The following is a 27,332-nucleotide window of genomic DNA, read 5'->3' on the forward strand; positions in this document are numbered from 1 at the left end:
ATACGTACATATATTGATGTGCATATATGCATGTATGCATATCAATTTATCTATATATCTAGAAATATGCATATATTTATATATATGTACATCTCTCTATGTAATATATACATACTTATTTTTCTGTATCTATCTATATAGATATCTAGATATATAGACTTATTTAACATCAAACGTATATAACAGATATAGATAAGTAAAATTTCTGGTAACTCTTCATCAAATGACAGTTTCATTAAATAATCCAGCAAGTGGAGTCTGAGTTTGGAGTATTGTAGAGTTGACTAATGCATTTTGCCACTGGTGATTTTTATTATTGGATTCTTATATCCCCTGTATTTACTCTTTTCCTTGCCTGCAAAGGAGCATTTTAATGTCTGCCTTGCTTTAATTTCATTTTGGCACATGAAGGACAGAATCATGCTTATAGCAAATGCTCAATGAATGTGGCTGCTATTATTCATATTCTCTTGATATTCCGGAATGTACCTAGAACACGGAACATGTATTTAAACTCCCCTTCCTCCTCTCAGCTTTCTGCTTCTTTGAGCCAGTGTCATCTCAAAATACTCTGGCTTCTGTCACTTTAAGTGACAATTGAACCAAAGAAGATTTGCTCTTTGTAAAATGGAGGCAAATTGTCACATTTTCTCTTTTCCACTTTTAATTTCACCCCAAATTTATAACTGAGACTGGAGTGATGTTCCCAGGGTGATATTCTCAGTTTGTACTCAGCAAAGTTGAATATTCAAACGTCCATGTTTGTTCTGGTCTGTGCTCCTCTTGGGTTTGAAGTGATCATTTTTGCATACAGAATCATCAAACTTGGGCATTGCTTGATCTCTTACCATGGGTCATTAGAAATTACCTGCTAGTGTTCTGTTCCATCTATAGTTACGAAAGGAATAAAACAAAACTAGCTTGGAAGAAGTGATCATCAAGGCTCCTTCTATCATTTGTCCAAAAGCTTCTCAGCCCGTACCCATGGGGGAAAGGATTTCAGGTCTGTCTTTGGTGCTTTGAAGTGACAGTAACATATTGAAAGCCCTACAGGATAGGCACCTACTGTTTCAGTTTTTCCCTTAGATTGTAGAATGTTGGGCTTAGACATGTAATGTCTATAAAATTGTTGGATCAGTGGAGGATATCACAGAAAGTATTTGAGCCAATGTTTCAGAAATAGGCTGAAATTTTAGATAATCCCTTACAATTTATAACACATAATACAAAAATGAGTTCCAATTTTACAATTTGTTATGGCTAAAATCTGAATCCTGGATAATATATTAAACTTACAGCTATGGATGCATAGTTAATGTGCTTTTGTAACAGTACAAACAGAAATCCACAGCACTGTTTTCATTAAATTTGAGCCTTTAAAGACTATGAAAGATTGACAGGAAGCGTGCAGCTCACAATGTTTGTTTGTTGTAACATAAGCCAGAACTGTCTGTAGAATGATACGCTCAGTTGGCATAAGCTAGAGTCATCTTTAAATCTATATTACACAAAACCTAGAAAGAGCTAAGGTATAATTCTCAAACATAAATATAAAAAAACTTACCTTTTAAACTATATAAGGAAATTCAGCTTCACAATATCCATTTCTAGTAGGGTCCTTGGCACTCAGATTATTATATTGAAATCTTAAAAGCAACATGGCACCTCACTTTCTAGATATTTCTGTTTTATTTATTTTTCTTTCTTTCTTTTTTTTTTTTTAAGGAAGATTAGCCCTGAGCTAACTGCTGCCAATCCTCGTCTTTTTGTTGTGGAAGACTGGCTCTGAGCTAACATCCATGCCCATCTTCCTCTACTTTATATGTGCGATGCCTACCACAGCATGGCTTTTACCAAGCAGTGGCATGTCTGCACCCTGGATCTGAACTGGCGAACCCCGGGCTGCCGAAGTGGAATGTGCGCGCTTAACCTCTGCACCACCGGGCTGGCCCCTATTTATTTATTTTTTAAATCTAATTATTTAATTAATTCATTTATATTTTTGGTGAGGAAGATTGGCCCTGAGCTAACATCTGTGCCAAGCCTTCTCCATTCCGCATGTGGGACGCCACTACAGCATGGCTTGACAAGCAGTTTGTAGGTCTGTGCCTGGGGTCCGAACCTATGAACCCCCGGCAGCTGAAGCAGAGTGCATGAACCCAACCACTATGACATCGCGCAGGCCCCTAGATATTTCTGTTTTAAATAGGCCACCTGCTTGTTCCATACCCTGGACATAGAAAGGTCTTTAACAATTTATTTCAGGAAAGATATTTAAACCCAATCTGCCTTTTCTCTATGATAAAGTGCTCTTTTAAATTCAATTAACAAGACCTAAACAGCACTTAAATGACTGACAAAAGAATTGTTAATCACATTTCAACAGCTAAAGGCATCATAGATTTCAGATGGGAACATTTTTAAAGCCGTTATCCAAGGCTTGATGCTCATATCATCTCATGTCATCGTTTTTTTTGCGGAGTCGAGGTAACAATTTTACTCAGAGTAGGAGGAAATTTGCTGGGGTTCACTTATAATGGATCAAGAACATCTGCAATATGGTGCAGCTAGATTGGTAAACCTGTAATTTAGAACTGAAAATATCGATTGCATTTTTCTCCTCTTGTACTTTCTGCTTCCCTTTCTCAGTAGTTTCTTACTCATTATCTTTAATTTAGGCAAGGTTACAGCCACTGAAGGATGGAGTAAACTGCTATCTTCAGAGACAGCATTCCCGCATGAACTCGTTTCCTCTCCACTGCAATTATTTATGTTTAAACAATATTTTGTCCTCCGGAAAGATTTCAAATTCATGCAAAGATAATTAGAAGTTATATGCATTCTGTTTTCTCCTTAAACTTTATCACTCAGAGATTTAGACTAAACCATTTTCAATTGCTTTGGGCTAGAACTCAGCTTTTAAATGTAGTCAAACCACCCAGAGACAATATTTTAAACATCTTTTAGCTTGAACTAGTAAAACATAAATGAGAGACATTTCTATGTATGATTAGGAGTGTATCTGATTAAAAGAAGGACAGAGAGGGAAATAAACATATCAAAGAGAGAAGAATTAAATGACTGAGTGAAGTCATATATGCAAAAATAAAACATGATTTGGCTGAGAATCAGGAGACTTAAAATTATAGCCTTATACTAGTGAATTTTTCTCTCTTGGTCTCAGTTTTCTCATGTGTAAAAGTCCAGATGAGGCAATTTTATTGCGTATTTCTAGCTACATTTCTATGATACCAAAAGGTAACCAGTGATAAAAGGAGTGGGTGCCCTGAAGGATTGTTTTTGTTCTTAGGAAAAAAACGCTGTTGAGCAAAAACATTTTTAGAGAAAAAGAGATATAGACCACTAACCATTCTGGTTTTGTATGTAATCTTACTATAGCATACAAGACAAGAGTTGTTATATGTGCTAAATTCTAAGACAATGGTTCTCAGAGTGGGATCCATGGACCCCTAGGGAACCCTGAGATTCTTTCAGACATCCACAAGGTCAAAACTATTTTTACGATAATACTAAGATATTATTTGCTATTTTGGTGTTTGAGACTTATCATAATGGTACAAAAGCAATAGCAGGTAAAATTGCTAGTGCCTTTGTACAAAGCAGTGCAGTGGCAGCAAACTATACTAGTTGTTGTTGTATTCTTGACTACTATGCATTCATGGTTTACAAATAAAAAATAGTCACCCATCCATCCTAACAACAAGTACAAAAGTCAACAAACTGAAACATCAACAACTCTTCTTGGACTCTTAAGAGAAGGGGAGACACAGGGCAGACCACTGTCCCCAAGTATGGAGTGACAGATAGGCAAATAGAGGGAGTCATGGCTTACTGGAGCAGACACTCAAGAGTAGAAGCCAGAACTGGGTAGGAAAACCAGAACTGTAATTGGTTAGTTGCTGGAGGTTCAGGGTGGACAACTCTGAGAGTTAAACACTCCAGGGAAACTCAGGCATAGGGTGGCCCCACAATGTTGTGAGATTTACTCCCATGAGCTGGATCAGGTTCTCACAGTAAACATTAGGGAAAAATCACCTCTGCTTCTGGCAGGGGGAGGGGAGAAGGAACATTTTTGAAATACACCAGAGTACTCTCTTCTTAACAAAGCCTGCCCTCAGGAGAAACTAATTAACCAGAGCCTGACCTGCTGGGGTCTCATCAGAGCCTAACTGAACTCAGGAAGGAAATACCCCACTCCAGCCCTCTCATGCTTTCTATAATGGAAGAAGGAAAATATCAAATGCAAGCCCACTCTAGCCATCCTTCCCCAGCTAAGAGAAGAGAAAAAAAAAACCAACCCGAGAAACACTTGTGATGTTCACAGTGTAGAAACATAGGCTTACTAAAAAGATTGAGACCTAATCATAGACCTACAGATTGCTTCCCATCTCCTGACACCTCATCACCACATTACTAAAGGCCTATTTATAGCAGTTCCTTTTACCTGGGACATCATGTCCAGCTATCAAGAAAAAATTACAAGGCAGACTAAAATGCGAAAAACACAATTTGAGGAGACAGCAAGCATCAGAACCAGATATGGCAGGGATGTCGGAATTATTAGACCAGGACCACACGTGAGTAAGTGTGTGTGAGGACACATCTTGTTAACATTCTGTGTGACAAATAGGAAACGTGCATAAAGTACTTCTGTTGCCTACAGAAGTCTGCTGGTTATCTGAGCTGCAAGCTAGCCATTCTTCACATGAAGTATCATTTTTCCAACTCCATTATCTGCATGAGGCTGAATTTTCTTTGTATACTTTAATCAGAACAACAAACCACAACAGACCGAATTCACAAGAAAATATTAGAATAGTGCTGCCTTCTCTCAAGCCAGACACGAAAGAGTTTTGCAAAAATATGACATGACGATATGGCTCTCACTAAATTATATTGCAATTGTTTTTGATTATTTTTTCATAAAAATATGTTATTCATGTGAACATTATTGCTTTATCACTATTATTTTAAATGAATTAACAAGCAAATATTTAAAAATTTCTCAGTTTTTATGTTCAAATCTTTTAAATATAGATAGATAAAACCCATGTAAAGAAAGGCTCTTAAATATTTTTTGAGGGTGTAAAGGGATTGTAAGACCAAAAAAACTTGAGAACAGCTCTTCTGTGTGGCCTCCTGAAAATTAATAGCAGCACATCTTATTTGCATTTTTTTCTGGAGATGCCTTGTCGGCAATAAATGTTTACCATATGTTTTCTGTCAGAACAGAATATAATAAAGAATCATCTTTTGCAAGGGCCAACCCATAACTTCTGTCAGAGTCCTGGAGCTGCACAAAGGCCAGTGTCTTAGGGACAATGCTAGTATTATGCCACTGATTTTGGAACAGATTGAGGCACTTAGACTCTCTCTTTCTTCCTTTGGTTTTATTTTTTACTTTTTCAGCTTGCTTGAAAATCATAAATCACCCTGGAGGTTTTTAGCAGGGTTATGCATAGTGAAAATGATTACTGCAAGGTGGCATTTTGGGAGGTAGCGATTATTTCCTTTGGTCCTTTAGCAATTCAAAGGAAGTTCAAGGAGGCCTCCGCAGGAAGCGTATGGGCCACTGGATGAATTTCTGTTAGCTCCTGAATTATTTTAGCTCCATCAATTTATCTTAGCTCCTGAAATAACATTGAAACAATAATAAAAGATAAAATCGACCAGTGGAAATAGGTGTAACGAATTGTGTAAATGAAGCATAGCGGATGCGTGAAATGCACTTAGGCCAGACCTTATTGCTAATTTACCAAATTATACTGCGGAGCCGAATGAAAGGCAGTAGATTAACAGACTGCTGTGAGCTGGGCTGGATGCAGGCAGTGAATGGTGATTTGTTGGTTTGCATGCCATTCCTTTCCTCCCGGGAGTAAATTCTGGTTAGGAGCACATCGTAAATTATAAACGTGTCCTGTCCGCAGCCAAAGCCTCATTTGTTAGTTTCTCTCTTCCTCTTTTGTTTTTACAGAGTAGTTTATGGCATGCTAAATTAAACTGCACTGACTGTTCCCTTGATGGAGCTAGAACAGCCCCTCACAAATATTCCCAGCATAACGGTGGAAGTAGATGAAAAGTCGATATGCAATATGCATGGAGCATTTCTGAATGGCAAGCTCTGAGCTAGGCTCTGTGGGGGAGACCGCAAGAAGCCCAAAGAAATGAGTTTTTCCTCTGCAGAGGGTTGCAGTGCATTAGGGTGTCAGTGACACAGCAAAGTGTTAGCAAACGTGGACTTTATAACTTCTTCTAAAGCAGAGTACACGGTATCAGAGGGGAAGTCACGGAGTAGTAATTGGTAGGCTGGGTGTAACACAAGACTAGAATGATATGTTTTTAAAAGAATCTTTAATATTTAAAAAATTTTGCAATATTTTAAATCTGTGAAGAAGCTCAGACAATAGTTTGATAGTCTTCTCTGTTATCACTGTGCGTATTTAACAAATGTTAATGTTTGGCTTTATTTTCTTCAAAATCTTGCTTCTCTCTGAGCATATGTTTTTGGTTCTTTGGTAAAAACAGGATCATACAGTACGTGATGACACCGTATGATCTCTTAGCCCCACGCCTGCTCTTTTTCAACTCTTTCCCGTCTTTGTGAATGCAGCACCTTCATCTACTAGATCCTAGTTATACAAGCAGAACACGGAATCAATTTTACCATCTCCTTTTTCCTCTCTCCCCATATCCAATCCACCCCAAGTCTTGAGATGATTTAATTGCCAAAATATCTCCCAGATTCAGCAAGTTATTTTCCACTGTACTATAAGTGTGATTATCAATAGTCAACTTACCATTGCCTTTCACCTGGATTTTACAATAACCCCCCACAACTGGTCTAATTCCCGTCCATACTTCTCCCTTCAAACTTTTCTCCACACTGTAGCCAGAGAGATCTTTGTGAACCACACATTTGATCCTTAAACCATTCAATGGCTTCCTATTACACTTCAGATGAAGACAAAGATTTTTATTGCAGATTTTCAGGCCCTGCAACATCTTACTTTTTCAGCATCCTCTTGCATCACACTGTAGCTAAAGGCTGCTATGCATGGTCATGTATGTTGCCCACTGCACAACTCAGGGGGCACTTGACACATTTTAGTCCATGTGAAGAAGCCCTCTAGCTTCTACAGTATCACAATTAACCACATCCATGTGAGGTAACACTGTTTCCCCACCCCTCTTTTTGCTGTCCTGGCCTTATTTTGTGTTCTCAAATATATCTTCCTTGGTGTACCATAAGGTCTTTTATTCTTGTTTTTTTTTCCTGAATGTTCTTCCATCCCTTCTTTACCAAGTTAACCACAATCCATCCTTCAAATCTCTATTTAGTCCTGGGACCTTCAATTGGGTCAAGTATCCTTATTACACTTAGTTATAGATCCATGTAGCTCTCCTTTATATCATGGAATTATTTGGCTATTCTTTGTCATTCTTACAAGAATGTGAAACGTGGGCAATATGTGTGATTTGCTCATCATCATATTACAAGTAGGTGGCATATAGAGGGAACCTGTTAAATATTATCAGTGGATGAACTTAGAATGTTTGGACTTCTTTTTTTTTCACATATTAATGTATTATGTATACTCTTCACAGTATGCTTTGCTACTTGCATATTAGTTCAAAAATACACATATTCCATGGCTATCTGATCTCATCGATTGGGTGTATTCATTGTTTCCAATTTTCCATTATTGCTCATATGCCCTCATTTCCTCTTATTAGTCATCAAGCGGTTTGGAAGAGAGGAATATATTCTGGATTTATGCAAAGATAAGAGAAATTTTCTTAGATGGCAAGAAAAGCATGTTGAAAGGCATAGTCAAGAGGTAGCAAGAGGTTAGCAAGGAGCTGGGCTTGGCAGAGTCAGAAGCAGCTTTGACGTGTAATCAGAAATAGGTTTCTTATGAAGAGGAAATAATGAGAAAAAGTATTAGCGGGAGCCTTGTAATTAGTAGTGAAGCATGTGGCTTCTGCCCTATTGATAAGTTCAACTAAATTGCTTGGTTTGGGATGAATATAAAGAGTACAGATGCTCCTGATTTAATTTTTTAAAAAAACAATATTTTAATCTTTCCCCCCCTAATTATATAATATCATCTTGCCTTTTCATCTCTAATTTCTTGTTATGTGCACTTTGGGGCTACAAACACATATTGAGAGCATCCAAAAAACAACTGTCACAGATATAGCCAACACAAAAGTGAAGTTTGGAATTCTATCAGCCAACCATCAAACACCAACACTGTTATTAGTAAGTGAAACCCTCTTAACGTGGTGAAGATCAGAGTTCTATCAGCTGGTCAAAGAGAATTCAAAGTGTCAGGATTTAATGACCACCTACAAACTTTGGATTAATGAAAATAGAGAAAGCAAGACTCCCTGGTGTTTAGTGGGAAAATATCAGAAGAAAATTTATGCCTTTGTGAGCTGAAAGCTAATGGTGAAGGCTACGGGGGGCTGACTCAGGACAGGGAAGCAGTCTCTTGCCAGCAATTGTTTCATTCTTTTAAACATATCTGTTATCACAGGAAAGAGTACATTGAATAACAGCGGTAATTAAAAGAACATTCTTTTGCAGGGGTGTCTGAATAAATTTGGCTATATGTTCAAAAAAAAACTCAACTACAACTGCTTTAATCAATAAGGAAATTTATTATCTGACGTAACTGGAAATCCTAAGGTAGGATAGGCTACAGGGGATGTTTGCTCAGCGGCTCAGTGATATCATCCAGGATCCCTTTTCTTTCTGTCTCTCGGTTCCACCATTCCCATTGCAAAATCGTGGCAACAATTTGAGGCCTTACATCTAGGCAGGATAAGGAGAGACAACGTATCTTCCTACAGCAGTCAGTAAGTAGAGAGGGAGTTCTTCCTAGAGGCCCACCCAACAAATGCCTACTCATATCGGAAGAGAATTATATTACCAGCCTATTCTTGAGCCAATTATCAGAAAAGGGATGGGCTTACCACTATTACCTTAGAAGAATCATTAGAGGTGGAGTTGATATGGGGTAGCCAACCACAATAAGCAATATAGTGACAGCATATGCTATTAAGATGATGCAAAGATGTCAAGTTATTGGAATTCTGACTAATGAAGATGAATTGTGGTAGGGTTGATAAGAATTCATATATGTAGATTCCTTTGTTCAAAGAGAGGTGGCCTGAATTTTTATGACTTTTCATCATATAGACATTTTGGCAGTGTTATTTTAATTATTTCCAAACTTTCTTTCTCAAAGTTTGTTCCTTCAAACCTGATCTACTTTTAAATCACAGAGAAAAGAGATTCTCATTTATTTATTTATTTATTTATTCTAGATTGGGGAGATGGAGTAATGTACCTGACAGAGAAAATTGTGTCTTCATAGAGTTTATACTTAGTGACAGGAGGTTGAAAATAAAAAGCAAAAAATATGTATCAAAAATATCATTTCAGGGGTCCAGCCCCGTGGCTGAGTGGTTAAGTTTGCACGCTCCACTGCGGCAGCCCAGGGTTTCACCGCTTTGAATCCTGGGTGCGGACACGGCACCGCTTGCCAGGCGATGCTGAGGTGGCATCCATATACCACAACTAGAAGGACCCACAACTAAGAATATACAACTGTGGACCTGGGGGCTTTGGGGAGAAAAAGGAAAAAAATAAAATCTAAAAAAAAAATATCATTTCAAATATTGATAGTTATCTTTAAACAACAATGAAGAATCACCGTATGACACAAGGCACTCAAGTAAGTACTACTTCTGACAAACATTTTCGGTAATAGTACATGTCAATTGTAATTAAAATAAGTGAAGACCTTGATCAACATTTGACTGATCAGACTTTGGCTGTGATTGGTCTTTGGCTGTGAAGAACTTGTGGCCCACCAGCATGCTCTGGCACGCGGATGGAGAACCAGGAGCTATGTGTCCTTGGGCTAATTATTTAACCTTTCTCTATGGTCCAGTTTCCTCATCTTTAAGGTAGGATAATACTACTTACTTAAAGGCATTTCTATGAGGATTAAATGAGATTGTACCTGTAAGGGGTTCAGAACAGTGCATGGCACGTGTAAGTAGAATATAAGTGTGTATAAAATAAAATTTAATAAAATAAATCCATCTTGTTAACCAGGAGGTGAGATGAGCCTCTGTCTTAATTTTCTTCTATTGTATATGGGGATTAGAGTGTATTTAGTTCAATGTTCTCTTATTTATGGGAGGAAATGGAGCTGAAGAGAGGGTAGTATTTCAGCCAGAATTAGACCTAAGTTCTTTCTTGTGTCTATGTCTTGCTCTTCCTAGTATTTTATTCCATGATTTCCATTCACACATGTTTTAGGTACATACATCCTCAGGAATACAGAACCCTGCCTCTGTCTGAGGGTCACTTCATAAAGAGCTGTAAATTCCTCTCTCCCGCTGTTGTAGGTACTACTTCACTTCTGCCCTGGGGTCTGGATATGGGGCTCATTTGTTAAGAAGTGGGTGTTTTTGGAGCCAAAATGCCACAATTACCTCGGTGAGCAGGTCACATAGTGTTGTTTTTGGTTAAAGTCCTAATTAGCCTTTTGTAGCTAACGAACTTGTGGGTTATAAATCTACTCATTATTATGAACGATAGGGCCAGTGCTTAAAATTTGCCAGTTTTGCACTAAGACGTAATTATTTATGAAAAGGCGTCACCCCAGAAGTGGAAATCATAATAATTAGATTTAATCTTTCTGTGGCTTATGTACTTTTTTTTCCAGGAAAACAGATGTCCAGAGTGTGCTAATTACTAGTAGTGGAAAGTTTCCTATGCAGACAAATCAGGAATTCAGGAGGCTAACCCCTGGAACTTTTAGCCACCACTTAGCCACGTGCCTTTAGAAAAGAAGCAATCCCCAGAGGTTTGTCTGTGGATGACAGATTTGTACCACATGATGTCACCAGCTGAGGATCCTTAGGAGTTGTTTCTTCAGAAAACAACGTATGTTTTTCAAAAATAGGTAAATATATATAACAAACTTGTTTCCAAAAGTTTATTAACTTGGTTAAAACTCAACCATGAATAATGTTCTATTGGGAAAAGAGTGTGGAAATTACCCCTTTTGGTCAGAACACTGAGCTTAACTGCCAAGCATGTACTGGCCCAGGGATCCTACAGCTAGTGGCACATCACAAACCAAAACACAAGTACTCAAGTCCTCAGGCTAGATCAAAATTGTGTCTATTCAATTTTCTTGAATTAAATAGTACAGCTTGCATTCATTAAACTTAATGAAAAATTTAATTAAAAAATCCTATTATGAGATGGAAAGATATTGATGGTGGTCTCTGTGCCTGAAGATGGTGTCTGGATTTTAATACAATTAAATTAGAACTGGGGCAATCTTCAGAGACCATTAGTATAAATTAATTTGATCTAGATGCTGGACCCAACTTCTCGTTTTACATGAGGACACCAAGGTAGTGTGATAGGTTATGTGAGGGTACAATGCTAGGCAGCTTGTTAGTGGCAGAGCTGGAACTACGGCACAGGTCTCCTGGCTTCACTGCCCCTAAAGAAAGAAGTGTTCGATACATAGGTCTATCTGCTTCTCAATTACACTCCAATCTTTCGTCTTTGGCATCGGAGCTAAATGGGTATGAGTTTGCCTTCTGAGGGCTGACTGCTTACGTTCAAGTGCCCTCATTTATAGTCTACTTTACCTTGAGGGAGCAGCTCTCTGTTCTAGTGTTCTCAACTGAAAAACACTCAGGTTATTTCAGCGCCTGGTACACTGTATGAACTCAGGAAATGATGGCTATTATTTTGTAGTATTAGGTGGAAACACATCAATGTATAAAATAATATGGGTTATAAATGTACTAAGTTTCCAAGTGCCATACATAAATAAGCCCTTACATTAATTAGAGTCATCAAGATAAGCCAAAATAGGACATTAACCCAGTTTTATAAATAATAGCACCAAGACCCAGAATAATTATGCCACTTGCTTAAAGCCACACAGCTAGTCACCAATGGCAGCTTCCATAACTCAGATTGTTGGTACATTTGATTGTCATATTTTGCTTCTCTATTGATCTGGATTCCAGAGGCCAGTGATTGCCCTCTAAATTTTCTAATTGCAAACCTTTGAAAAGTTTTTTTCTTAAAAAGAAAGAGAAAATCATAATTGATTGACAGTAGTGCTAGGTGAGTAGTTTATCTGGGGGCCTTCAAAAAGACTAAGGTTGCGTTGCCGCACAATGCAGAATGTCATTAAAATGCCTTGGTGGGTTCTAAAATTCAGAGGGGAGCACTTTATTTAGCCCTGGAACACACCTTGCCTGAGGGGTGGCAGGAGATAGGTATGAATTAAAAGGTCAATTGCCTGTACGTCCTGACTCAGGCAGCCCTTTAAGGCCCGCACCGACAGGGTTGCTCTCTAATAAAGATCACCCACAGAATGACACCATCTGGCAAATGTCAGAGGAGAAGGAACAGGAGAAACAGCTGCTGGCCTTCAGCTGCAGCCTTCTGCCTATGTTGCCAGGGACTTGAAAATGAATGGACAGGGAGGGTCCGTGTTTCCAGCTGAGTGAATCTGCTGTCATTCTCCAGCTCTGTCTTTTCTTAGATTTGCTATAGAAATACTACTCACCCCTTCAAAGATTCCTGGCATCCTCATGTATATTTTTGTCTGTAGATGTTACATTCATAGCTCTAACTCCAGATGTTCTGAAATTGAACTGCTGGTTTCTTCACCCCACTCCCTTTACTCCCCCAAACCAGATCATCTTCTGGGTTTTGTAGTTCAGCAAATGATACTCTAATTTATCAAGGTGGGCAAACCGGAAATGTATATGCTATCATTGCCAACTCCCTCTTCTTCCATCCATTATGACTCCTCAGACTGAGTCAGTTCCCTTATTTTATGCTCTCATTATACTGTGTGATTTTTCATTCATGGAATTTATTGATGTTTGTGATCATAGATTTATATTTGTGATTATTTCATAAACATATATATACACACATCACTTCATTGGCCTGCAAGCTCCATGAGAGTAGGGATCATGTCTGTGTTTGCTCATCAGTGCTTATATATTTGTCTTTGCTATAACTACAGTATTTATCACATAGTAAGGGCTCAAAAATTAATTGTTGAATGAATCTTCACTCTCCTTGCTACATTATTTTCAATGCCATGTCTTTAGAAAAGGAATTGCTAATAATGACAACTATCAAAAAGGAATGGACCAACCTTGGAAATGGTGAGATCTCTGTCACTGGTTTTCTCCAACAGCTGGATGGTCTTCGGTCATCTTGAATTTAGAGAAGTTTGGATTAGGTGATCTTTAAGTCCAGCCCCAACACCATGGCTTATTATTCTGTTGTGGTCATTAAGGCCTTATAGATTGTATAGTGAGAGCTTTGCACTGGGGTGCTAGGAGACCTGCATTTCCGTCCAGGTCTCAGTGACCTTGAACTACTCATTTCTATTATCCACAATCCTGTTTCTTCATCTTTAAAGCGGGGTGCATTGGTAAAGACGTATTAAGTTATCCAGAAGTAACAAGTAACCCTATTAACTCAGCGGTTTGACCCAACAAAGTTAACTTTTCACTCATTTTGCATGTCCCATGTGGGTGGGCAGAGGGCTCTGTTCCACATGGTCACTTAGGGACTGGAAAATGAAAGTTTCTCTCTTTTGGAGTTGAACTATTGTGAACATGAGTCTCCCTCATTTGCCATCTTGTCTCATCATTAGAAGAGAGAGACTGGAGAAGCGTGCATATGCTTTTTATTGCCTTATTGATATATATCATTGACATATATCACTTCTGCTCACATTTCATTGGCAAGAAACAATAAAAGAAACTGTAAGAGAGTTGAGAAATGCAGGGGGAGCAAATGGAATATTTGGTGAGTATGACTGTGTCTTCCACATGAGGGGATGTTGATTTTTTGCTTGTTTTCTTAGCCAGTAGAAATATTTCTTGTAATGAAATATATGAGTATATAAAACAAATAAGAGTGAAACTCCACTAATGGAAGCACGGCTGGAGAGGCCTGGGACTATTCTTCATAACAACCATGCCATTTAATTATAGCCAAGGCACCTCAATGGACCAGCTAGGGCTCCATTGTGCGTAGTGTGAAAACCACGTGGCTGGATTATCTCTGAGGTCAATTCTAATTTTTTAAATTTTATTTGTAAGTGATGAGTTCTTTGAATTTACTAAGCAACTGTATATATGTTAAAAGCCTTTTGCCAATTCTTAACGACTTTTCATAACACTTTTTTAATTGAAAACATTATATGCTGCTACTAAAACAGAAAAACAATCCACTCATAATCACTAACAAAATTAGTTTTTATTTGCCTTTAGGTCTTGTCCTTCTTCATATGTATATATTTTGCATAGTTGCAGTTTTGTGCAATTTTGTGTTTTTATTTCACATTTTATCATACATTTTTTCAATTCTGTTTGGCCTTTGTAATGATTATTTTTATAAATGGAATATTAACTAGAGCAACCCTAAATAAAATAATGTAAGTCTTTAACTCAGTATTTGGAAATGAGTTATTTCTCATAAAAAAGGCAATAATGATTAATAATAATAGCAGGTTAAATTTTTTATTCTTATTTTTTTTGTGAGGAAGATTTGCTCTGAGAAAACATCCATTGCCAATCTTCCTCTTTTTGCTTGTGGAAGATTGTCACTGAACTAACATCTGTGCCAGTCTTTCTTTACTTTATGTGGGATGCTGCCACAGCATGGCTTGATGGGCAGTGCTAGATCCGTGCCCAGGATCTGAACCTGTGAACCCTGGGCCACCAAAGCAGGGTATGCGAACTTAACCACTATGCCACTGGGTTGGCCCCACAGGTTGAATTTTTAAAAGGAAATTAGAAAAGAAATTAATAAATTAAAAGAGATTTTCCTGAAGGAAAATTAGTCAGCTGAGTAGCAGACTCTGTATGAACCAAACATATCTGAGCTAAAGACAGAATGACGTTACTATATTGCTGAGAGTGAACTAAGCATCGTGCATTCTCTAAGCACTTTCCATGAAGTGTCTCACTTAATCCTCTCAACAACCTATGAGAAATAGATAAAATTATTTTACAAATCATTTTACAGAGGAGAAAACTGAAGCTCAGGTTGTTTAGCAATATGTCCAGTTAGCTGACTAGATAGTGCCTTATCCTGGACTCAAATCCTGGTCTGTCTCCCAAACCTAGACCCTGGCTTCCCATTGAATGAGGGGATGCTTAAAGGCAACTGTCTATGTGAGGGCAAATTGGTCAAGAGGTATTGCAATTCTCTTGCCAGCCTTACCCAATCCCACTGTTTGTTTTTCTTTTCAAATTATCAGCATTTAAAAATTGCATTGAAATTTAGTTTGAAGATATAAAATATAAATAAAATGTTAAGGAAAGCTTTTAATGACATTATACTTTAATATGGGTCTATGGTTCATTTTGCCATAGAATTAATGAAAATACGCAAATGATAAATTACTTTGTGGGTTAATACTAATTCTGTCTCTTGACCCAGTAAAAAAAAAATCTAATAGATTATATAAATCAACCGAGCAAGAAAACAACTTATTTAAATTTCCTTCAAGCCACTGAACACAATAGTAATGACTCTAAATAGTGTTGCGGAAGATAGGTTATAAACAAATATTGATTATGAGTTATTCAAATATTAACAAAGTCTATGCTAAAGAAACTTGACCTTTATGTAGTATTAACAAATGCATGTAGGAGTGAAGACTGTAAAAGCAAATGTCCATTTTCTTTTTAATGATACATTTATCTTCATGCCACAACTTGAGAACATTCTATTTTAAAAGCTATAGCACGATACAATAATACACTGCTTAACAACAGGGCCATGTCCTGAAAAATACATCTTTAGGCGATTTCATTGTTATGCAAACATCATAGAGTGTACGTACACAAACCTAGATGGTATAGCGTATTACACACCTATGCTATATGGTACTAATCTTATGGGACCACAATTATATATGCGGTCTGTTGTTGACCAAAACATCGTTACATGGCGCATGACTGTACTGGTCTTGTCGATAACATCCATCTCCTCCAGTAGAGATCACAAATGTTGTCCCTGAGTCTAGACGTGGGCCACAGACAAGTTTTGTCTGGACTAAGTAGTGTTAATAACTATTTGTCAACATTTTAAATTTGGGATTTGATGGGCAGAATAGTGGCTCCCAAAAGATGTCCATTCCCTAATCCTTAGAATCCAAGAATATGTTTCATGACACAGCACAAAGGCCTTTGCAGATATAATTAAGTTTATGGAACAAATGTTCAAATAAGGAGATTACCCTGGATTATCCAGGTGGGCCCCGTCTAATCACATGAACCCTTAAAAACAAAGAACTTTCTCCACCTGGAAAGCAGAGAGGTGTGGCACTAGGGAACATCTGAGATAGTCAAAGCTTTAGAGACTCACCTCCACATGGAAAGCATAAGAAGGAATGTGGGCAGCCTCTTGTGGCAAAGACCATCACCAGCAAGGACACAGGGACTTCGGGGCTACAGCTGCGAGCAATTGAATTTCGCAAATTTGGATGAGCCTGGTAGCCGGGTCATCCCAAGAACCTCTAGAAAGGAAGGTAACTCACTGACCCCTTGATTTCAATCTTGAGAGACCCTAAGCAGAGGACCCAGTTGAGTCACATCGTAACTGGATTTCTGACCTATGGAACTGTGAGATGAAAAGAGTGTCGTTTTCAGCTCCTAAATTTGTGGCAACTTTTTAATGGCAGCAAAAGGAAACTAATACTGAGATGTTTCACATAGAAAACTTCACGTTTCTGAGCACAGTTTTTGTTTGGCCACACTGGACTGGAGTTGACTCGTAGATGCTCCATTTGGTTTAACACTGTGACTCTTATTTATACAAGTTACCACCTGGCCTACTTTACTCATTTGCATAACCTAACTGCCCTATTAGCATTTGCGTTTTCAACCACTGATCTGAAAGTTAAAAGGGACAGAACTAGATAAGAATATCCACGGTCAGATTGGTGATTTTCCCATTCCTCTTCCAATGACCTCAACTTCAGCTTCCCCAATTTTTGCCTAATGTGTCATTTCACACTAGATTCCTCTCTGTATTCACTTCCACCTCTCTCTGTTTCTTTATTTTTAATAGAGCTTAGTGGACCCAACAGAGTAGGTTGCTGTAGAAACACAATCCTTCCTTTTCACAAATGTTTTTTCAGGAATAAACGTCACCAGGCAATTCTTTTATCAAATTTCTCTCATAGCCTCAGTTACTATGGAGTTTCCCTCTTTCATTTATTGAACTATGTTGGACAAATGTTTCTACTGCAGAATCCAATAAAAGCAGTGCTCCAATATTTTATATTTAATCACAGTTGCCATATATAAGGTCAGGGCACTAGATTATGTAGGAAGAGTAAATAAATACATCTTGTTCTTGGTGTGGAATTATTTTGTACTAGAAAGAAACAAGTCTAAATAGTGAACCAAACATCTGCCTGGGCAATTGTTAGAGGGATGCTGAGCCCTAAATCTTTGGTACTTCTTGTTCCAGTGATTGGAAATATCAATAAAACTTAATGATCACTTACATGTTTTCATAGTACCCTATATATCTCCCTATTTTATCACTTTTAACAGCTGAAATTTAACATTTATTTGTTTAGTTATTCGACTAGTCTCTCTCCCACTACACATTTAAGCCTTCTGATGGCAAAGTCTCTATATCTTGATCACCATTTTATACTAAGACTATAGCATGGTGCCTATATTATTATAAGCTCTTAATAATTCTTTGTTGGATGAAAGATATATGTGTTAGTTATCATTTGTGTGGATAGAATTGTGTGGACAATATCTAATTTTGAATCAGAATGTGACAAAGCATTTAAGTCTAAGCACGATTTAGAGAAACCATTTATTTAAGAAGTTGAAAGAATTCATCTTGTCACAGATATCCACACTAGGGTAATGCTCAGAGAACTGGGTCTGTTCCATATCCTGTTAAATAGCAGCCTGAGAGTGTCACATATAGGATGCCAGAAAAGTCAAGGAATAAGAGTAATTAATGATGGACTATTAACCCTCTTGTGGGTGCCAAGCACCCAAGTCTCTAAGCCTTGCTCCTCACAATCTTCAAGTAGCCATTTTGACTGGCAATTTGGACTCATCAGATCTTTCTAGCTACTGCTTGCAAAAATTTTGGACCTTCTTCCAGCCTCAGTGTATCTCTGACATCTTAATTTCTATGTGCCTTGAATCTTGATGATTTCACATTTTATTTACAATCAGTTTCATGGGTTGCAGTTTCATTTCTGATCTTCCATACTGGATGTTGCCCATGATCACATGTATCATTTCATTTCTCCACAGAGTAGAGACATGCCTGTAGCTTGAGACAGATGCTTTTCCTCTAAGAAGAGTTCTCAAAGTTAATCCTAAAAGAAGAGGTCAGTTTCTGGGGACTGGAGAACTGCTAATGCCAACATTTTCCAGGATGGAAAGCACAACTGAAAAAATTTCACAGAAGTAATTTTCTCTTAAAAATTATTTTTCAAAAATTGATACATTTACTTTCTATTTAAAAAAATGTGTATTTATTATAAAATTTACATAATGGAGATCACAGAAAATGAAAATTACTCCTTTTCCTCTACTCCTTATTTCTGCTTCTCGGATTGAACTACTGTTGGTATTTGGCAAATCTCAAGCCTATCTTTCTGACGCAGGCTCTGAACTTGATCTGACCCAGGCTAGAGTTCAAGCTCATCCATTGCCTTTCTGAGTGAAGTTAGGCAAGTCGTTTAGTCTTTCTGAGCTTTAGTTTCTTCATTTATAAAATAAAGTTTCTCATGGTACCTACTTAGTAGACTTAATATAAGGATCCAGTGAAGTAATGCACATAACATGCTTAGCAAACACAGAGCAACTGATATTATTGCAGTATTGCTATTCACTTTCTTTACAATATTTTACTAAAAATATATTAAGGGATATCTTTCCAAGTCAATATATAAACACTAAAGTTATCTTTTTAAGTGACCTCAGAATATTCTAATAGATGGTTATACCATGACTTCCCTAGTATTGAAAGTTCCTCTTAATTTTAATCTATCTTTCTATTTAAGTTGCTTGACTATTTCTTATACATATAAGATTAAGATCATTTAGAAATCTCACTAGACCAACCCTCAGAACTTATCTACTGCCAATCATTGACTAGGATGTCTACCACTTACCTGATTGAATGTGATCAACTGTGATTCCGATTTAGATGATACCTTGTTGAACACTAATGCCACCTCAGGGATATAAATGCCTATCAATAAGCCCATTTGGGTACTAACAAGTATGAAGTCTGAAGGGGAGAGAATTATTAACTGTCTTAATTAAACATTTAATCTTTTGCATGTTATTTGAAATAATGGTCTAGCAGTTAAGCTTCAGCGCTCTCACCATCCTCAGCCTGGGTTTGTTTCCAGTCAGGGAACCACACCACCCTCTGTTTGTTGTCATACTTTGGTGGCTGCATGTTGCTATCATACTGAAAGCTATGCCACTGGTATTTCAAATACCAACAGGGTCATCAATGGTGGACAGGTTTCAGCAGAGCTTCCAGACTAAGACAGACTAGGAAGAAGGACCTGGCCACTCACTTCCAACAAAATTGGCCATGAAAACCCTGTGAATAGCAGCAGAACATAGTCTGATATAGCACCAGAAGGGGAGAGGATGGTGCCAAAAAATGGGGCAGGGTTCTGGTCTACGGTACACAGGGTCACTAGGACTCAGAATCGACTGGAGGGTGCTGAAAACATCATTTGGTATTATTGCCTGAGAAAAGAGTAAGCAGTTTGCATCATCTGCTTCTCTAAATATTAGAGTTACCGTAAAAAACTTCATGGTAAATTCACATCCAGTTTCTAGAGTAATCACTGATACAGGTTATCCATCCAGCTGAATAGTTTACAATTAATATACATCATTTTATTCATACTTGAGCCATAAATTTTACTTTTTATAAAAATCAATGGAAAGTAAGAGCTGATGGTGGCACATTTCTGGTTGGTTACATTAGGCCCTAGGTAGTGACGTAATCATTGATTCAAAGAGTAGAAAGCTTCTGGAATCTGTATAGGTGAAACTTCCCTGACATACCTCTTTGCCTAATGTCAGTAAGTAAATAAACTTATAGGTGACAAATTGTACGAATTTGTACAAATAAATGTATAGGCAAGCAATGATGAGAGAAGAGCGAATGGAATTTTAAGTGAAGGAAGCTGTAATTTGTCAAAATAGCAGAATAGCAGCATTTTTGTCACCAATAGTAGAATCTTGCCTGCCTACTAGTCTTTTCTTTCTCATATGCCTGCCTAATCTATTCGTGAGATTTCTAGGGACCTTAGTTCACTTTTATTATAGAGATTTAAAAAGGTGACTGAAACTTCACTGATAAAGATTAGAGAATGAAGGAGTTGGCTGGGTGGTGTAGTGGTTAAGTTCATGCACTCTGTTTTGGTGGCCTGAGGTTTGCAGCTTCGGATCCTGGGTGCAGGCCTAGCACCACTCATCAGGACACACTGTGGTGGTATCCCACATAAAACAGAGGAAGATTAGCACAGATGTTAGCTCAGTGACGATCTTCCTCAAGCAAAAAGAAGAAGATTGGCAACAGATGTTAGCTCAGGGCCAATCTTCCTCACACACACACACACACACACAAAGATTAGAGAATGAGTAATTTTCATCTCGAGAGCACATTATAGATCTCAGCCCCTAAGTCTATCCTAATTTTAACATTTAAAGTTGATTTTTGGATAGAGCAGTGGTTCTAATTAGACAAATAAAAAAGATAGTATCTTAAAGCTTAACACAAAATCACAATTCTGGATGAAATGCCAATTTGGATGAAAGGAAAATTGTTTTCAATGGTCAATGAAATCCCAAGAGTTGGAGTACTGAGGAAAATACTACAGATTCGTAATGGCTCATTGGCCCTAGGCCTCTTGCCACTAATGGATTCCTGGTGTGTGGCCAAATGAATACAGCTTGACTTTCCTCTTGTTCTCTTCCTAAGAAGCCATCTGCAACCCTTTCACAGAAAATGCTTCCTGGTGTCAAAAATATTACTCCAGGCTTCCTAATATAGAAAAGATTACTACAGAATGTAGGGAAAGATCAAAAGAATTATAGAAAAAGCCCAACTTTGGCTAACTTAGAGTCTTTAAACTTCCTTGTTTTAGAATTTCTTTGTCCAGCCACTCCAAGCAAAATTGTTCCTAGTCTAGGCTTTCCTAGGGTTCTATATCCTTTCTAGTTCTTGGCTTCTAGTCCTGGTTCAGACTATGTTCTTCTCCCACAGGCAATGTTCTAATGGATAAAAATCGTGGACCTAACATTTAATTCATTTAACACATACAGCCTGAATACCTACTACATACCAGACACTCCTCTAGGTGTTTGGGAATAAAACAGAATAAAGATCAATATCTTCTTGAAGTTTACATTCTAGTAAGGGAATAGAGATGATAAACAATAAGTACAATAAATAAATTATACAGCATGTTGGAAGGTGATAAGTATCATGGAGAAGAAAAGGAAAAAGTAGAGCAGGAAATGGGGATTGAGAGTATGAAGGGCAGCTTGCAGCTTCGAAGTGGTGGTTGGGATGGTCCTCTTCACGAAGGTGACAAATGAGCAAAGATGGGAAGAAGGTGGGGGTTAGTTTTGTGAATATCAGGGGAAGAGCATTCCAGGCAGAAGAAACAGCTGATAGGAAGATTTTCAGATGGGAGTGTGCCTGCAGTATTCAAGGAACAGCAAGGGGATCACTGTAGCTGGTGGGGAGTGAGAGAGGAGGAGAGAGAAGGAGGTGAAGTCAGAGCCTGGTGGGGCTGCTGTGGCTTGGGAGAGCTTATAGGAGAGTAGATCACAGAAGGCTTTGAAGCTCCCTTTAAGGAGTTTGGCTTTGACTCTGAGTGAGGAGGAGCCATGGCAGGATTTTGAGCAGAGGAGTGCCAGGATCTGACTCATGTTTTAAAGGGATAACTCTGGCTGCTGTATTGAGAATATTTCCTACCTTGTATTGTATTCAGTTTTATGCCACATTCTAGAATCTAAATTTTTTGTAAATATCTATGATCAAGTTTATCTCTGGATCCTTCACGATAAATGGTTAAAACTGTGTTGACTTCTTTCTGTTTTAAAATAGTGAAGTTACTCAGAACAATGATAGATAGAAGGCTTTCTCCTCCCCAAATCCAAATATAATTTGACTAATTTAAGAAACACTCTCTGACCGCTTATTATCATTCATATTTGAAATGCTTCAGGCAAGTTTTGCAGATTCTACTCTGCTTTTTACAGTTCATAATCAGCTCCAACTTAGACTACAGGAGTTAATTAATTCTTAACATTAATTCTTAACATTTTCTGCAATTTACTCTGAGTACTAGTTTTAATTGGTAGATTTTCTTTTAAACGTTAATTTTTTTTTTTTTTAGGAGAACTCATGCAACAGAATTTTATGTGATGCCATCTGCTCTTAATTCAGGTGAAAGTGTTACAGAAAGCTGATCACCTGGTTTGAAACTCTACCACAAAGAAAATATTGATTAAGCAAAAGTAAACAGATTTATTCACAGGTACCTTATTTTGATCAGTGGTTTTCGCTTTTTTTCCACATTTCCTTTTGATTTGCAGCAGGAGTCACACAAAAACTGACCCACTGAGAATATAAGATTGTCTAAAATTGGATTATAATTTATAAACGCAACTTTATACAAAGCCTTATTTAATAAAGTTTCTATTGCTGGAAACATTATTCTGTTGTCTAAAATTGGATTATGGTAACTTATAAATGCAGATACAATTTTATTCAAAGCATTATTTAATAAAGTTTCTATTGCTGGAAACACTATTCTGTTGAGTTACATCAAATCACATAAGATTCAAATTAAAGCAAGTTTAATTTGATTGTCTCCCTATAAAACTGATTTTTATCCTAAAGAAGTAAATTACATAGGATGTTAGCAGCTAAGTGCTGTGGGATGTTAATGGTATATGTTCCTACGTATGCCATTAATTCCACATATATTTGTGTTCAAAGTATCCAATAGTATTCTCAGAGCTTTCACAGTTCAGTAGGTGACCTTTATCGGCAACTCTGAACTCCAGTAAACTTATTAAAAAAAAAAGAAGAAAACATCAAGGACTATTGAGGATACTAATGTGGATTCTTCAAAATTTTTAAGTATAAAATATGGTCTAATATCTAGATGAAATAGTTTTAAGAAACTGCTGAGTTGTGAGAAATAAAAATACAAGTTTATATCAGCAATGTGATAAGAAAACACGTGAACAGCAGTTTCTTAGTTATTGCATTTGCCCTGCTTTGTGGAATAAATTTGGCAAAGAAGAAAGTGGAGAAAATGACTGTAATTTCATCATTGGTTTTTGTGAGAAAACTTGACATCTCCTGATGGGAAAATTTCCCAATACGCAATGTATTTATTTTACAAATATTTACCATGTGTTGATCATATTCCAGACCCTGTATTAAGTACTTGGGAGACAATGCTGAATGAGATATTTGTTCCCCACCTTCAGGGTTTCAATAATCTGGAGGGAAATAAAGATGAAAAATAAACAGATGAATGAGTTAAGTAACTGCACATTCTAGTAAGAGCCATGAAGGAAACAAATAAGGGACTTTGGTAATAATTAAGGGAGGCTATTTTTGGTAGGGTGGTAAGGGAAAGCTACTCTGTCTTGCTGGTGTCAAATTGAACCCTAAAAGAGAATGTACTGGCCACATGAAGGGGAGTGGGCTGAGCTAAGGTATGAGGGGATAAAGGGAAAAGTATGCCAGGCCGAGGGAGTGGAGACAGCCTGCACAAAAACCTGGAGGGGATAATGAGATTGGTCTATTCCAGGTTTTGGGGCTCCTAGAGGGAGGTGATCAAGGAGTAGAGCCATCTAGGATGAAGATGCAGAGAGGCTCATGCTAAATCATAAAGGGTTTTGCAGAGTGGGATAAACAGTGTGCGCTGGGAATGCACTGGAGGATTTAGTCATAATAATGAAAATCTTATTTATATTTTTTAAAGTTTATTCTGTCAGAGAGAGATTAGATTGTGGTTAGGGTAAAGAAAGACTGAGAGCTGTCTATTGGAGCAGTCCAGGCAAGATGTGACAGTGACTTTGACTCGAGGATAGCGGTGATGGGGGAAAGTGAAGGCAGTCAAGACATTTTAGAGGTAGACTATTACAGATTGGATTTTGGGAGTAGAAAAAAAAAGAGGAATCAAGAATTTCTGGTTTGAGCACTTGGGTGAATTGTGACACTAGAAGAATAAATTTGAGAGGACAAATCAAGTCACCGCGATTTTGGACATGTTTAGGTTGACAAGGCTGTGGAACATCTAAGTGAAAACACTTAGATCTGAACTTCAGAAGAAAAGTCTGGGCCAGATTTGAAAGTGTTAGATTAAAAAGAAATGGCTGGCTCAGTGGAGCACTGTTTTTGTCAGCTCAGGCTGCCTTAACAAAATACGATAGACCACAGGCTTAAACAAGAAACGTTTGTTTCTTAGAGTTCTGGAGCCTGGTAAGACCAAGATCAAGGTGCTGGCTGATTCGGTTCTTTGTAGGAGCTCTCTTGCAGACAGCTGCCTTCTTGCTGTATCTTCGTATGGTGGGGAGAGAGATCGCCTCTCTGGTGTCTCTTCTTATACCGGCATTAATCCCATTGTGAGGGCTCCACCCTCATGACCTTATTACCTCCCAAAGATCCCACACCAAATACCGTCACATTGGGGACTGGGGCTTCAACATATGAATTTTAGGGGACACAAACATTCAGACCACAGCAAGGGCTAAGTTGAAATTTACTTACAGAGATTTGCCCCCTGGGGTGCTTTCCAGCTCTGTCATGTAACGAGTCCTTCTTGGGGTTCCAGCTTCACACTCCAGCCTCTCTCTAGGGATCATAGGACACCCCCCCCACCATTCACCTTTGAAGCTGTGACAGCTTCAGACCCATACTCTTTCCTTTTACTATAATATTTAATTTTCTTCTTTCTTTAGATAGTAGTTGTGTTGAAATGTCATACCATTTTCCTACAATATAATAAAATTGTGGAAAGGTCTTTAGAGAATATTTATTGTAATAACATCCCTTCTCTCTGACCACCACTTGTACCTGTTTATAGATAAGAAAACAACCAAAGAACAAGTAAAGGATTATATTAAAATGAAACTGAGATAATCTAAAACATTTGATTTTCTAAACTCTGCTATAAATTAAATTCCTCTTAACCTCTGTATAAGTAAAGGATGCTTTCAGAACTTAAATAAATCATAATATTTTACAGCTGAAGTGCTTTAGGGATCAATGAGGCCCAAAGGTATTATGTATCTTCCCCAAGGTCATGAAACTTGCTGGAAGAATAGCCCAGGCTGGACACGTGTTTCTGTCAAGTTCACCGTAGAGCTTTCCTCACCAGCCTTCTGAAGGAGTAAGCATTGAGCAGCACGAGGTAACTTTTGTAATACTACTCTGTGTATAAATTACTGATGATTCCTTGTCAGATGTTTAGTCCTTTTTCATCAACACTTTCAGAATATTAATTTTCTTTTCTGCCAGTGTCTTGATAGGAAGAAGATTTTCAGAGTTTATATGGAATAAAAAGCTTTTTCTGCTGAAACATATCAAACTTCCATGCATTTCTTTTGTCAAATAATTTTGGGCTTATTTTCTGAACACTTTTTCTGTGGCTGGCTTGGATAAGAAAAGCAATAAACACAAGCTGCTTCCCAAAGCGCTCTTCATAATGGTGAGAGAACATACAGAGAAGAATGTGAAAGGGTTTTGTCAGTTATTAAACTCTTTGAGACAGATTATAGGTAGTAGGGTAGATCAGAGAAGAGGTAAATTAATATGAACAATTAAGGCATCAGAGAGAAATCAGAACTGAAAAGGGTTAAGAATGGTACTTTTGGATACAAGGGGATGATTCTTATAAATTTAGGTTTACAGATTTAATTTTCATGATTTTTATTAATCTTTAAATGATTGGTTCAGTATGCTGCATACCTACCTATCACATTTCAGTGATTCTCTGTGGTTTAAATATGATCAGACTCCATATTTAGTTAATACAGCTCAGCTCACTCATCAAAAATTACTTGGAATGAAAATGGGTAATTTTAATATTATCAAACCTAAAATTAAAAAATTGAAAGTTTTTAATGTCACATGTAATTAAGCAGCTTTCTCATTAATCTTTAAATATTATGAATCCCTATTTAATCTAAACCTGGTCTGATTTTGAAGCTACAGTCCTGTGGGGCTCTCTGCCCCTTTCCAGAATTCAGCCTATATGTCGCTTCTTTCCACTTTTAGAAGGACGATTGGGTATAATGGAAAACGTGCTAGTTAGAAACACATAGGTTTTAATTGAAGTGAAATCTCTATGTTGCTATGCGATTGTGGGTAAATCTTTTAGCCTCTTATATCATTTGATAAAATGAGACGTTATACTCAATATTCCTTCAGAACATTTCCATGTCTGAAGATCCATAAATATGATAGTATGTCTCTTTCCATCTGCATAACTCTGTAGTTGTAGTTGCTTAATTTAAAAAACAAAAGAAAAAATATATTTGAGCTCTAATCTTTTCTCTCTTATAGGAATTTGACTATTAGCTGTAAGAAATGGTTCCCTAGCAACAGTTCAGCCCATCTAAGAATTTCAAACAACTTTAGAAGATGGAGCATATACATTTCCACAAAACAAAACATCCAAAGACAACACAGTATTTTATAAACGTCAGTTTCCTAGTTTTGATAATGTATTATGGTTAGGTAAGATGTTCACACTGGGGGCAGCTGAGTGAAAGTTACATGGGTAATATGGGAAGGTTATATGGGAACTCTCTGTACTGTATTTGCAACTTGTACTGAGTCTAAAATTATTCCAAAATAAAAGGTTCTTTTTTTCCTAAAATAACTTGACTGCCAGATCGAGGAATTTAACTTTAAAATTACCTTCAATAAACTTGACTAGAATTAATTTAATTCCTCTACCTTCTATATCCTTTTAGTTATTTTATACCCATTACATTTTTAGAACAGGAGACATTAAAACTGAATGACTAGGATACAAAACAGATCTGCTCACTTTCTCCTGTTCCCAAGTGCTTGTTGGACATATTACTATGTGGTAGTACGCAATAATGAGACGAGCAAAGATTTTGGAAGCAGATGGTTTAGGATAAACCGGTGATTTGACTGT

This window comes from Equus quagga, chromosome 7 (genome assembly GCF_021613505.1).
Source record: "Equus quagga isolate Etosha38 chromosome 7, UCLA_HA_Equagga_1.0, whole genome shotgun sequence".
Classification (NCBI taxonomy): Eukaryota; Metazoa; Chordata; class Mammalia; order Perissodactyla; family Equidae; genus Equus; species Equus quagga.